Here is a 15,075-nt window from a genome sequence, read left to right on the forward strand (position 1 = left end):
ATTTAGTCTGACTTGGAATATAGGAGTAATGATCCAGGATGGCAAATATTAGAGTGAAATGGAAAGGAAATATTCTTTTTAGTCAGCATAGGACATTTGTATAGAGTAAAAGAGATGTCTGAGTGACATTAAACATTTTCAAGCATAGGATGTATACAGCCTGAGTAGATACAATGTACAATAATTACCTAGTAGATCTACTCAAGCTAGATGACCCAAAGGTTACTTCTGGTCATACTCTCAGGTTGCTTTGTTGTTATAACAAGAAATCATTAAAGGATTAAAAACAGCATTATATTATATATGCAAACTATTAAATATAACAAGGATTTAATTCAGCAACAAGCTTTTGTCATCTGAAAACATTAACTCTCCCAACTAAGTAGTTCATGTTGCAAAATTGAGGAACTCAATTCCTCTTTAGGATATACTTCTGGTTGAAATGATTCATGATTTCTTCATAAAACTAACCAGGTCTTTGTAAGCAATGACAAAAAGGAAAGATTAACACTACTGTAAGCTACAATTAACTTAAAAAACGGCAGTCATGCTGTTTCATGTTTATATTCCATTTGTCACACAATTCTTTATATTCTTTCAACCATAAAGACAAACCACCAACGTTCAGATATCAGTACAATCAACAGTATCACTTTTGCTTATGAAGCAATAGCCTAGATCTCTGACTCTTCTCTTTGTAAATGCGATTTTGAGGATAAACACAAACCACAAAACAAAATGCCTGCCTTATATTACATAAGTCTTTGCCATTCCATGCCCACCTGCGTATCTGAACTCTTCTCTCACAATACTGACTTACTAACCAGGCCATATGCTTAACCAAACTTACTATATGCTAAAATCTGGATTCTTTATAAAACCAATTTAAAAATGTATTTCTTTTCATTATCTAAAGCTTTGAAACCATGTATTTGATTACAGAGCACTGAGTCAGGAGATAGAGATCACAACAATCAGTTTCAGGGACAGCATCTTGGAAGCCTAAAGGCTTTCTCAAGTTTTCAATTTGTCTAGACTCTAGCCAGTTAAAGTCTTGAGTTGAATCCAGTGCTGGATTTTCTTACAGGGCAGTAAGAGATCTGACCAGGAGACTCTGGGGTGCTTTGTATTTGATGCTCTATTTTAAGGAGCTATGTCTTTAGAAAGTTACCTAGTTTGCATTATAGAAGTAGTCAACCCTGGCAAAACTGTTTTCTTACTTATACTGGAGAACCATTTCCTTGATTTAGAGCTGAAATAGTCTAGTTATGCACATCCTTAAAAGGTTGAAACTGAATTATAGATGGCCACCTGGCCAGCCTCTGCTTATCCATTGCCCAGCCCCTGACCGCACTCCAGTGTTAAGACCGTCCTTATCGAGCACAGATGAAAGTAAACAATTACCTAGAAGCCAAAATTTGCATTGGTTGAAGGATCAGACCAAAATAAGTTCGATATTATCTAAGAATAGGTTTCTGAAGTCAGTCAGGATGAAGGCAATAATTCCTAATGCAAATGAGGCAGAATCTTGGCAACCTTCATCAGGAGAGTTAAGGTGAGCACAGCAACAGAGCAGCATGGCACCTTTTAACATTTATTTTTAAAGAAACTTTTCCCAGGAACATCTGTTTAATTTAAACCCCTAGGAGGTATCATAGGTCTTTTATAAAAACCTACCCATCAGAGAATGGGCATCAGTTCTCTTGATGTGATTTATTCCAAGTCAAATCTTGACTCAAACTTTGAAAATAGAAATGGAGGGAAGACACTGAATGAATCAGTGGCTGATACCTCTGTAATATTAGGTTGGTACCAATGTAATTGTGGCTTCAGACTGTGAATTTTAAATCATTAGTACTAGGCTCAAACACATATTTATTAATCAAAATAGGAACCATTACAATCAAAACATTTTTGCCGAAGAGAAATAAGTTTGCCTATTCTTGTAGTGTAAAAATTGGTGTCCTGGGATTCCAGAACTCTTGGAAAGCATTTTCTGCCTCTTGCTGGCTGTGGAAGCATTTTCCCTGCAAAATGCTATCAAGATGCTAGAAGAAGTGGTAGTCAGTTGCCAAGAGGTCAGGTGAATATAGTCGAATAGGCGAACCATTGTAGACTAATTTGTTCAACTTTTGAAGCGTTGCTTGCGTGATGTGCAGTTGGGCACTGTAGTGGAGAAGAATTGGGCCCATTCTGTTGACCAATTCCAGCTGCGGGCATTGCAGTTTTTGGTGCATCTCATTGATTTGCTGAGCATACTTCTCAGATGTAATGGTTCTGCCGGGATTCAGAATGCTGCAGTGGATCAGATCAGCAGCAGATCACTGAATAGTGACCATGACCTTTTTTTGGTGCATGTTTGGCTTTCAGAAGTGCTTCTTCTTGGTTCATCCATTGAGCTAATCATTGCCAGTTGTCCTGTAAAATCCACTTTTCACTGCATGTCACAATTCAATCAAGAAATGGTTTGTTGTTGTTGCACAGAATAAGAGAAAAAATATTTTTTTGTCTAACATCATTTCCATAGTTTAATAAGTCATTAGTACAAAAACATAAAGCAAGAAATGCACATTAAAATGATGTATAATATAACCACATTTAATAATGGATTGTAATATCAAATGGCAAAGTTCAACAATGCAAAACCGCAATTACTTTTGCACGAATCAAATACAATGGAATATTACTCAGCCATAAAAAGAAAAGAAATAGTGCCATTTGCAGAGATGAGGATGGACCTGGAAATTTTCATACAGAGTGAAGTCAAACAAAGATAAATATAATCTGATATCACCTTTGTGGAATCTAAGATAGGACACAAATGAGTCTATCTATAAAACAGAAATAGACTCACAGACTTGTGGTTGCCAATGCGGGGGATGGAGAGATGGACTGGGAGTCTGGGGTTAGTAGATGCACACTGTTACATTTAGAATGGATAAACAATAGGAGCTTACTGTATAGCACAGACAACTATATCCAGTCTCCTGGGATAAACCATAATGGAAAAGAATATAAAATTAGAATGTTCATATGTTTATAAATGAGTCACTTGGCTGTACAACAGAAATTAGAGCAACATTGTAAATCAACTATATTTCAATTTAAAATGTAAAAAATAAAATAAATGCCAATACAATTAATTCACTGTTGCTTAGTAAAGGGCTCAAAAGTTTCAGTGAATTACAAGATTTGTGTTAATACTTTTTATCAGGAAGACACTAAATAGGCTTTCAAGTTCCAACTAATTCCATAAGTGAATTAAAAAATAGGTGAAATAACAAAAAAGGAGTCAATCTATAGATAGTTCTAGGACAGTGCCCATCCCCTAGTATGCATTCATTAAACATTTGCTGATAGACAATTAAATTGTATTTAACTTTTCAAATTAGAGCATTTATTGTAAACAAGCAACCTGAAGAAAGTCAAATACTTGTTATTAACTAACCTCCCTCCTCCCTCTGATTTCTTTTTCTAGGTTTACACCTATTCGTTTTAAAGCCATATCACCATCTACTAGTTATTAAGTATTGCCTTATTGCATGTTCAAAATTTGTGACTATTTATAAAAATAATATTGAAATATATTTCCTTTAATTTCCATTCAGACTACAGAAGGTTTATTGAGTAACCTTTAACATAATGCCTTTAAACAAAAGAATTCCAATTTTTATACCAGACTTCCCACCTTGACTTTATGATTATTAACAAGGGATCCTTATGGAAAGTTGCTACAGGACAAAGAAGGCATTCAGCAAGTGAGTCAACGTGGCAAGTAATCATCAAGGGCATCACAGGGTATTGGCCTTTTAAAGAACTGTTGGCCTTTTAAAATGGCATCATAGCAGCTAGATAATCACTGTCACATATGATGGCTGCCCACTGTCACTGGTCATAACAAGAAAGAGCATGGGTCCCCTTTATGGTGACACCCCTAAGAGGCTAGGGAAAATGCCCTCCATTAAATGGAGAATGGACACTGTGACAGAGACAGAAAGGGCTTAGTCAAGCATATACTTAAAACAGAAGTTGAACAATGGGGGGACCATCTGTCCCTCCCATTCCTCCTAATTTGACCAGTCTCCTTATGTACTAAACACAGGAGGGGCAAACACAGATCATTTGTTTTGATTACATGTTCCAAGTGAAGCTGGTATTTACAAACTTGGCAAGCAAACAGCAGGCACCCAAGAAGCAGGGCTTCATTCTGCATCATGACCAAAGCTCAGGTTGGAGCTGGGAGAATCCCATCTTGAGGAAGGGACTCATGTCCCCTCATGTTCTTGTAACCTTGAACGGTTGCCTAGCATCAAATACCACCCATGTGTAATCAGGCTAGTCCTTGTCTCCATCTTCTACTTCTCCCATTCTGAGTCTGGGCTTTTTCCCAGAGGAACCAGATATGACTATAGTTTTAAGACTCTCTAGCTGTGTTCAGGGCTTTGTTGAAAAAAAAATTAAATTTCCTTTGGCTGAGACTAATCAGCCTATGCTAAACAATTTCTAACAATTATGCACAATCGAGGCACCTGCTAAGCCAGCAGATCCCTCAACTTCTTGATTAGGAAAAAAAAAGAGGCATTTTGTGCAATTACACATTATGACCATTTCCTAGCAGCAGGGAGACAGCCAGCTCATGCCACAACGCTCATGTACATCGTTAAGAGCAGGGGAGAAAACTGTTTTTCGTGATTGAACAAAATGACTTCCACTATGAAGGAAGTAATGTGTCCATAGAATTTGATTGCATTTCACAAATTTTAGTGCCTACTATGTGCGAGGGCTTCCTGGGTAGCTCGGCAGATAAAGAATCTTCCTGCAATGCAGGAGACCTCGGTTTGATTCCTGGGTCGGGAAGTTCCCCTGGAATAGGGGATAGGGTACCCACTGCAGTGTTCTTGGGCTTCCTTGGTAGCTCAGACAGTAAAAAATCCGCCTGCAATGTGGGAGACCTGGGTTTGATCCCTGGGTTGAGAATATTCCTTGGAAAAGGGCATGGCAATCCACTCCAGTATTCTTGCCTGGAGAATCCCTATGGACAGAGGAGCCTGGCGGGCTACAGACTGTAGCCCTGGACTGTAGCCCGCCAGGCTCCTCTGTCCATGGGGTCTCAAAGAGTTGAATACAACTAAGCACAGCACATGTGCAAACTAAGAAAGTGGATATATGACAATGAGACTTTAAGTGGAATGGTGATGGAGGAATCCTTATTACTTCCCAGGATTGAGACTGGAGCATATACTTCATTAGCTGAGGAGAGAAATAGGCAAGGGCTTACGGTACCGGTGGAGGTGGGAACAGGAGGAGAAAGGAAGTTACATTGCGATGAATTAATACAGAATTTTGCAATCAGAAAAATCAAGAAACAAGCGATGTTAATTGCCAGTTAACCTGGAAGTTTTGTGTGGTGTGGAACCATAATCTTTTCAGTATTTGGGTTCTGTGAACATCTTACTCCAGCCCAGCAGGAATATATTATAGGTGGGCTGTTTCTCTCTTTCTCTTTTTTAAAGTTTAATCAACATGGTCTTGATAGAAAAGACAAAATAGTATAAGGAAGAAAAATCACAGCACTGTGCATCTAAAACAGGACAAGCAAAATAAAAAACTAACAAAATATATTTTAAAAATTTGCCTGGTGCCTCAGATAGCAAAGAATCTGCCTGCTAATGCAGGAGACACAAGTTCGATCCCTGGCTTGGGAAGATCCCCTGGAGAAGGGAATGGCAACCCACTCCAGTATTCTTGCCTGGAAAATCCCATGGATAGAGGAGACTGGTGGGCTACAGTCCAGGGGATCACAAAAAGTCAGATATGTCTGAGTGACTAACACACACACACACACACAGACACAAATCTATAAAAAAAATTTTTTAAAGAAATAATTCATCACATTCAGTTGGGTTATATTGAATAGGCATACATTGTTAACATTGTTAACATGTGAAAATCAGTTACTGCAATTCAGAAAATTTCACAGAATGAAGGAGATAAAGAGAACTACTATCACAAAAGATTCAGAAAAAGCATTTGATAAAATTCAACATATATTCATGATATAAAACTCAGACAAAGAAGCGTCTTTACTCTTGAAAACAGTTGATAAACTGTGGCCCTAAGACAGTGCAGCTCATCCTTGTTACGAAATGGGAGCACATTGCACAGAGCTACAGACATTCATTTGCATTTCATCTCCGGTGGTTTCTTGGCTCCATTGTCACTTCTGTAGTAGAAACCGAGATTGACAATGGAGCCAAAAAGCAGCCAGAGATAATATGTTTCTCTCTTTTTTACATCAGACCTCTAGTTCAGTTTCTGCCTTGCTGGTTTGATGGCTTACTCTAAAATTTAAGCAAGATTCCCTGAGGGCTGGCTGGCACAAGGTTTTGATCACAGACCTTAATCCTGTCTTTCTCCACTTATCAAAACAAGATATAACTACAAGCATAGGGTCCTGCATAATTTAAAGAAATGCAAACAGAATCATATGGCCAAATATCCTTCTGCAATCTGAAACAGTTCTTAATTCCTGATTAAAATGACCCTGTTTTTCTAGGGCAAATGAAATGTACACCCTTAATCTTCCCTAGAGTCAGAGGATTCTGGGTGCTACATAGGCTTTAGCGCTATTGCTTTGGCATGAATTCTTGAGAATGAATTGACTTCATTTCCTTCCCTAATGGGATAAAGTGATCCACACAACTAGGTTTAAAGCAGAAGGGAGCAAGAATGATCTGAGCTTGAAGGTAGGAGGCAGAAGGTAGCGTGTTTTTCCATTACAGTCTCTTTCCTATTAGGAGATGATTTCCTCTCTCCAACCTTCTATTTCCTCCTCTCTTTGGTCATTTGTTTTGTCTGCACGGCTTCATTGTCTATTCTTGACTCAGCAGGTTTCCTTACACCTGGTACTTTATATTCTTAAAGGGGATCAGGTCTTTTGATTTTGAACATTAAAAAAAACAGTCATTCAACAGAACAAATTCATTTTAAAAACGAATGTCTGGTGGTTTCTTCACAATGACAGACTGTCCTCTAAAATTATATTAATCACAGTCACATCACCATCTCAGGAATTCAATATTACAGCTAAAAAGAATATCAACCATACACCCGTATTGCTACTGGCCTGTCTTATAAGACCATCTGTCTCCTTCACTGCTCCATTATCCAACACCTTGTTACTCAAAATGAGGTTCACAGATGAAGGCATTGGCATTACCTAGGAGCTTATCAGAAGGCAATGGCACCCCACTCCAGTACTCTTGCCTGGAAAATCCCATGGACAGAGGAGCCTGGTAGGCTGCAGTCCATGGGGTCGCTGAGAGTCGGACACGACTGAGCGACTTCACTTTCACTTTTCACTTTCATGCATTGGAGAAGGAAATGGCAACCCACTCCAGTGTTCTTGCCTGGAGAATCCCAGGGATGGCGGAGCCTGGTGGGCTGCCGTCTATGGGGTTGCACAGAGTCGGACACGACTGCAGCGACTTAGCAGCAGCAGCAGCAGGAGCTTATCAGAAATGGAGAATCTCAGACCTCATTCAGACCTATGCAATCAGAGCCTGCATTTAATGAAATCTCCAGATGATCTCTACACACGTTAAAGTTTGGTATTCTGTGCTAAGTCGCTTCAGTCCTGTCCGACTCTGTGACCCTATGGACTGTAGCCCGCAAGGCTCCACAGTCCTTGAAATTCTTCAGGCAAGAATACTGAAATGGGTTGCCATTTCCTTCTCCATGGGATCTTCCTGACCAGGGATTGAACCTGCGTCTCTTAAGTCTCCTACATTGGCAGGAGGGTTCTTTACCACTAGCAGAAGTTTGGAAAGATCGCTTCTAATTGATTTGAAAAACAGCAAACGCACAGGTAGTGAGGATCCATCTGTGCTGTTACCTGACGGCGTCACTGGCAGCCCACAAAGAAGCTGGCAAAATGGCTTCAATATTATCCCTAGACCTCAAATACCAGAATTATCAAACTGCCTATGGAATGAATTCCTCAAATGAAAATGAAAACTTCTCCAAGGCTATGGTTTTGAGTGAATTTCATCTTCTCCAGATCCACTTTAAACTCTTTAACAGTCCTAACATGGCTGATTTACAGGGGTATCTGGATACATCTAAGGTCAGATTATCTGGAGAAGTTGATTGATTGTAATAATAATAATGATTAGTTAATTTACACCTTAAAATGGAGACAGAAAATAGCATTGAGTTCCTACCCCCAAGCTAGTAAAGAACAGCTGAAAATGAAAACTCATATTCCACCTTGAAGCAGGGACATGGAAAGAAGAACCTTCTGTGGTGGTGGTTGTTTAGTCACTAAGTCGTGTCCGACTCTTTGCGACCCTACGACCTGTAGCCCATCAGGTTCCTCTTTACATGGGATTTCCTAGGCAAGAATACTGGAATGGGTTGCCATTTCCTTCTCCAGGGGATCTTCCTGACCCAGGGATCGAAACTGCTTGGCTGGTGGATTCTTTACTGCTGAGCCACCAGGGGAGCTCCATTTTCCAAGGCACTATCTCCTTAAACTCTTTTTACTTCAGACACAAAGTCACTTCCTTATGTCTGCAAAGAAGGCCTCCAGCACAGAACCTGACCTATGATCTTCACTTGGGAGTAAATAGGATCACAGTGGCCCCCCAGCATCTGGTTAACCTTGTGGAGTGGTCTGTGCTAACTGCTGTTCCATGATGCCTGTGGGGTTTTTGGAAGAGTCATATCTGGAGCCAGGTTAATTTGTAAATCCTCTCTGAAATTAACGAGCATGAAATTGCACATTTCCTGCCTCTGGCATTCCTATTGCTCATGAGTCTGAATCACAAATGATAATTCCTATGCTTCTTCCTAGTATTGTTTCCAGCAAGGACAGATGAACAAGAGTCACAGATTGGCCTCATCACTATAAATTTCTAGAGGAATGGACTCTATGCCAAAAAAGTCATTTTCATTACCATATCAGATCCCAATTTAAAACTTAAAAATTTTAAATTTAGTACAGCTTCTATATTTTCTATATATAAAGAAGCGTATCTGCTTTAAATCTTTGGCTTGACCATCATATTATGCCAGCTGACATTCTTCATACCTCAACATTATGAAATACACATAGTTCAGCAAGTTCAGGCTTATTCCCTGGTGGCTCAGAGGTTAAAGCGTCTGCCTGCAATGCAGGAGACATGGGTTTGATCCCTGGGTCGGGAAGATCCCCTGGAGAAGGAAATGGCAACCCACTCCCGTATTCTTGCCTGGAGAATCCCATGGATGGAGGAGCCTGGTGGGCTACAGTCCACGGGGTCGCAAAGAGTCGGACACGACTTAGCGACTTCACTTCATTCAGTAAATTCTAAGCATTAGAATAATAATCTGGATGTGTGTTTGTGTGTGTGTGTTAGTCTCTCAGTCATGTGTGATTCTTTGTGATGCCATGGACTGTAGCCTGCCAGTCTCCTCTGTCTATGGGATTTCCCAGGTAAGGATACTGGAGTGAGTTGCCATGTCCTTCTCCAGGGGATCTTCCCGACACAGGGATTGAATCTTGGTCTCCTTCACCTCTATTTTGCCCCTTCGCTAGGCCTTTTTTTGCATTTCTAATATAAACTACAGACAAAAAGATGGAGCTTTTTGTAAAATCAGGTCTCTCCAAGAATTTTTCTTTTACATGATATAACTGCAAATGTTTTTAGATTTAGAAATTTTCAGTATAGTGGTTTCTGGAATAGGGTCAAGATTGATGGGAAAATGAGAGGAAGCAAAACGCAATCTGAATGACTTTATTCTAAGAGATCTGAATTTGTGCCAGTGTGTGACTAAATGCTGGGTGTCATTGGAAGACTAAGAATGAGTCACATTTGTCTGTGGAGTGGAGCATTCTTGTCTAGGTTTGATTATCATGAAAATAGCCTTTCAAGCCTTCACCTGCTGCCCTGACAATCAGGAACATGACAACATTTTAACTAAGGTAACTTTCCAACCTGGTTCAGTGGCTCAGTATTTTTCTTTCTTTCTCTTCTTTTCTTTTCCATTAACCAAGCATTGTGTAAATGGAAAAAAATGTCAACTGCTGGAAAATTACATTATACAAATAAATGATCAGATACTGCTACTACTGCTGACAAATTCCTAATGAAACTAGAAAAATAAATATTGTCACCACTGTCCAGACTCAGTTTCCAATACAGGAGCTGAAAATCTGTCTCTTTATCTAGCATGCTAGAGCAATAGTTTGGAGCTTGGAGCACGGACTCTTTCCCCAGGGTCATTGATCTGACTGCAGAACGAGGACCATGCATGTGTCAAAACCCCGTGTGACCACCAACTCCTTCCTTCACGGACTGACGTGTGCAGTGGTCTTAGAATGAATACTCCAAAGAATGTTCCAATATGCTGAGGGAAAGTAACATTTTTTACTGAGATTCTACTTTCATTAATAATCAAAACACCAAGAGACAAGACTTTGTGGTAATGGAGAAAATGGATTAAGCCAGAAGCTATCAGAGCACAAAGTAGAGGGAAGGAAAAGTAAACCTCAGATTGAAGCCCTGGGTTGTACATGAGGGACACAAATAACATGAAGAAAAAAGCAAACTGAGTCAACCAGAAGTTTCTGTCAATAATACTGATACTCCTACACACAATGATGGCAAATACTTACTGAGGATTCCCTGTGTGACAGCACGAACCTAAGTCCTTTATATGTGTATCTATCTTTTTTCATCTCAACCACTCAGTAATATTTAAAATTGCAAAAAAAAGAGATAAATTCATTTTACAAAAGCAGTCCTGGTTTTAAGGAAGAACTGGCCAGGCTAATGGTAGATTCCATGGTGAATTCTAAATGGCACAGCTATTATATCACTGCTGAACAACGTGGCCATACATATACATGCCTAGCACTGTGCTTAGTACTTCATTTACATTGTCAGTATTTATGACAATGTAACTGCACAGGTATAGGTAGAATTAATGCTTCTGAAAATTTGAGGATACAGAGGTTTAGGGAGATGAAATAAGGTGCCTAAATGTTCCCAGGAAGCAAAGGGTAGAAGTAAAGCTTTAACTTACATGCTCTTTACCACAAATTCATCCAAACTCGATTCACATCTTTTTTTTTTACAGTGTTCGTTTGTGTGTGTGTAAAGAAAGGCACATTTTCATATAGTGGTCACTACTGGATGTACTCTGGGTGACTCTATACCACTGATACAGGGTAGGGACTTGGAACTATATTTGAAGAGTCCCTAAAGTTTCAGTTGAGAAAACAACGTATCATTTCTAGAAGTTTTAAAATCTACTTCCTTCTCATGAATTCTTGGCTTACTTTATAAGATTCAGTTTTCTTTTCCAGAACATAAACAAATCACTTGAAAGAATGCCTTTTAGCCAAGAAGTTCTAAGCATTTTAGGAGATGAAATTTGGCTGAATTTATCTCTCAAACTCCTTCTCTATGCCCACCATGCTCACTGAGAGAGTATTTACTATGAACTGGCTCCTCCAAGTGGCTTATCACCTTAAAATGAATCAGTAGTGGGACCCTTATTTTCTCCTTGTATTCCAGACAACATGTTCAGAGCCTGCTGCTTACAGTATTTCAAGCCTTTCATTAGTGTTCATGCAGCTAGAGGGGTAACACAGATCTTAGACCAGGTGACATGGAGCAACGCAATGAAGAAAATGGTGGGATAACTTGTGTGGTTGGCAATGGAGATGATTGAATCTGTCTTTTTTCTCCCTCTGGCTCTTACAGCCCACCTCTACAAATAGCTGGGCTCCAGAGTAGGAGGCTGCAACCTCTGTTCTCAGACTCTGGAGAGGCTCTGTGCATCAGGGTCATTGGGCAGATAGGCGCGGACTCTTTCCTAAACTAAATTTCACAGAGAACTTTTGGAAACCAGATGAGCACCCATCGGCCATTCTTTCCAAGACTGTCATCTCTTTTGGTTTTGGCTCATTTCAGGACCTATCTCTGGGCTCCCTTTTTGATAGGTTTTTAGTTTTGAAAATTCCAAGATTTAAGTCAAGTTTCTAGGTGTGAGCTAGTGTTGCTATATACTATTTTAGAGCCAACACCTTTTTCCACCCGGGCTTTGGAGTGAGAATCACATTTAGATGCCTTGGGAGTAACATATTTCACACATATGCCTTGAGTTGTCACGTATTTTGCTTTATTAATTCATTGCTAGGTCAAGCAATAGCAGATGACTGCTTATCAAACAGATGACATGTTTTTAATGCATGATTAAAGCAGGATTTATCATGCCTGTCAGAAGCCAAGAAGCCTGTGATGTTCATTATTTAAAGCTGTACTTTAGAGACTCTCTGGTTTTACCTTGAGAGGTGGTGATTACACAGACAAAACCTTACCAGGGTGTTAGACAAGATATAGCTTTTGCATGGAAAACACAAAACTTATTTTTAATACACTAGAATTTTACTATAAAGCAATTTTCGTAGTTCATACTGCACTGCCACTTATTAGTTATGTTGTCTTGGACAAGTCCCTTCTCTCTGAGCTTCAGTTTCCTCACCTATCCAATGGAAATAGTACCTATTTCATAGAATTGCTGTGAGGACTGAATACAATTATGTAAACAAAGCACCAGGACTAGCTGATTTTCAAGAGGGGGTGGTTACATCACTTTTATCTATCTGGTGAATGAAGAAGCAGAGTGACAGACCAGGCTTAACAAGGATCCCACAGCAACAGTTCTTTATCGTTTGAGCCACCAGGGAAGCCCTGGTGAATTGATGCTTTTAAACTGTGGTGCTGGAGAAGACTCTTGAGAGTCCCTGGACTGCAAGGAGATCAAACCAGTCAATACTAAAGAAAATCAACCTTGAATATTCATTGGAAGGACTGATGCAGAAGTTGAAGCTCCAATACAGTGGCCACCTGATGCAAAGAGCTGACTGATTGGAAAAGACCCTGATGCTGGGAAAGACTGAGGGTGGGAGGAGAAGAGGGTGACAGAGGATGAGATGGTTGGATAACATCACTGACTCAATGGACATGAGTTTGAGCAAATTCCGGGCAATAGTGAAGGACAGGGAAGCCTGGTGTGCTGCAGTCCATGGGATCACAAAGAGTTGGATATGACTGAGTGATTGGACAACAGTTCAGTTCAGTCGCTCAGTCGTGTCTGACTCTTTGCGACCCCATGGACTTCAGCACGCCAGGCTTCCCTGTCCTTACCAACTCCTAGAGCTTACTCAAACTCATGTCCATTAAATTGGTGATGCCATCTAACCATCTCATCCTCTGTTGTCCCCTTCTCCTTCCACCTTCAATCCTTCCCAGCATCAGGGTCTTTTCAAATGAGTCAGTTCTTTGCATTAGGTGGCCAAAGTACTGGAGTTTCAGCTTCAGCATCAGTCCTTCCAATGAATATTCAGGACTGATTTCCTTTAGGATGGCCTGGTTGGATCTCCTTGCTGTCCAAGCGACTCTCAAGAGTCTTCTCTAACACCACAGTTCAAAAGCATCAATTCAACACAGAACAACAACACAGCAACAAATACATGTTCCCATGACATTACTTACTGCACCATCTTGCAATAATCAATCTGCTTATCTCCAAGGTATGAACTCCTTTAGGTGGGAATTTTCTTCCATAGTCACAGATATTATTATCCCCATTTTTACAGATGAGAAAACTGAATCTCAGGCTAAACAGCTAATAAGTGGCACAGACATGATTCTACCTGACAGGAAAGACCATTCTTTTCCCATTAGTGTCCCACTGCCTCAATAAAAAGAGTCTCCATGACAAACAGACCTTAGTGGAGAGGAAAGTCTGTTATTGGGCCACAACAAACTAATCTGAGTGTTGCCCAAACCTGTCCTTCCACCTTCTATCATAATAAAGATGTGAACATTTGACATATCTTTTTTCCAAGGCCTTGGGCTACTATATGCTGAATTTCTGGTTGGAGAAATTCACTGATATTAAGTGGTCTATTATGACTCAATTTGTCAGTGGCAAAATAAAAATTAAAACCTAGGTACCTAGATTTAATAGCCCAAAGATTATCAAATTATCTTCATTTGTTTCTGAGACCAATTATTCAGACATACAATTTCCTCATGAATTACTTGCTTGTCTAACTCTCCTTGGGTTATGTCTACTTCATCAACTTCATGACTTTTCCCCATAAATCTTGCCTGAGCAAAGATTCAGCTTTCATAGTTAATTAGGACAAACAAGGAAAATGCAATTCAACTCTACAAAATGTGAATGTTTAATTTTCAACTGATTTTGTAGCATTATACTCAGTAGGACTCTTCCAATTTTCCAATTAAAGAGTTACTGACATGCACAAACATCTAGAATAAAAGAAACCTTTCCTTCCATCACTGTTTGTCAGCTTCATTATTGAGTTTTGGGTCTGCTTTGGGACACTCCAATCATGAAAGTAATCATGTAAAACTATATTGGATTCTATTAGCAATAAGACCTTAGAGGAGGTTCATTTATGAAAACTGAAACTTTCTCTGACTCACTCTCATCTATCATGTAATTCACCTTAAGGTATTTTAAAATCACACTGTCAAAGCTTTAGAAGAGTACTCCTAAGCATTTAACTCTGAGCCACAGTATATTTTGAAACAGAGATGTTTTATGAAATTGAATACTGACAGGCAAATCACTCAGCATTTTTCAATGTAAATGTTGTTTACATTTTCCAGATCAGTGTACATCAATGCTACATGAGAAAAGCACAAAGATCTACAAACACGTGCATATACATACATACACATACATACTTCATAGATATATTCATCTGTATATATGTATCTATTTAGGAACACTACTAGGAATAAGAACACATAATAACAAGAGATCTGAAAGGACCCTCAACCTAAGGACATCCCTCCTTTCCTGTTCTGCAGGGCAAAATATTCAATACATTCGGGAGAAGTTGGAGACCACCATCTTTATCCCAGTGACTTATTTAGCCTTGCAGTACAATGACAAGAAGCTTAGAGTTAATGGCAAGGCCCAAGATGGAAAAGCTTTTGTAATATTCCAGAAACTTAAATCTTCAGAAAATATATGCAAACTTTTGCTATA

At 39.5% G+C, this 15,075-nt stretch overlaps 1 protein-coding gene across 1 annotated transcript in view; it reads right to left on the reverse strand.

The window, feature by feature from the left end:
- Positions 1 to 15,075, reverse strand: part of GRIP1 (glutamate receptor interacting protein 1) — a 752,861-nt gene that overhangs the window by 213,207 nt on the left and 524,579 nt on the right. The window lies entirely within an intron of this gene.

The sequence above is a fragment of the Bos mutus genome, chromosome 5, assembly GCF_027580195.1.
Source record: "Bos mutus isolate GX-2022 chromosome 5, NWIPB_WYAK_1.1, whole genome shotgun sequence".
Lineage (NCBI taxonomy): Eukaryota > Metazoa > Chordata > Mammalia > Artiodactyla > Bovidae > Bos > Bos mutus.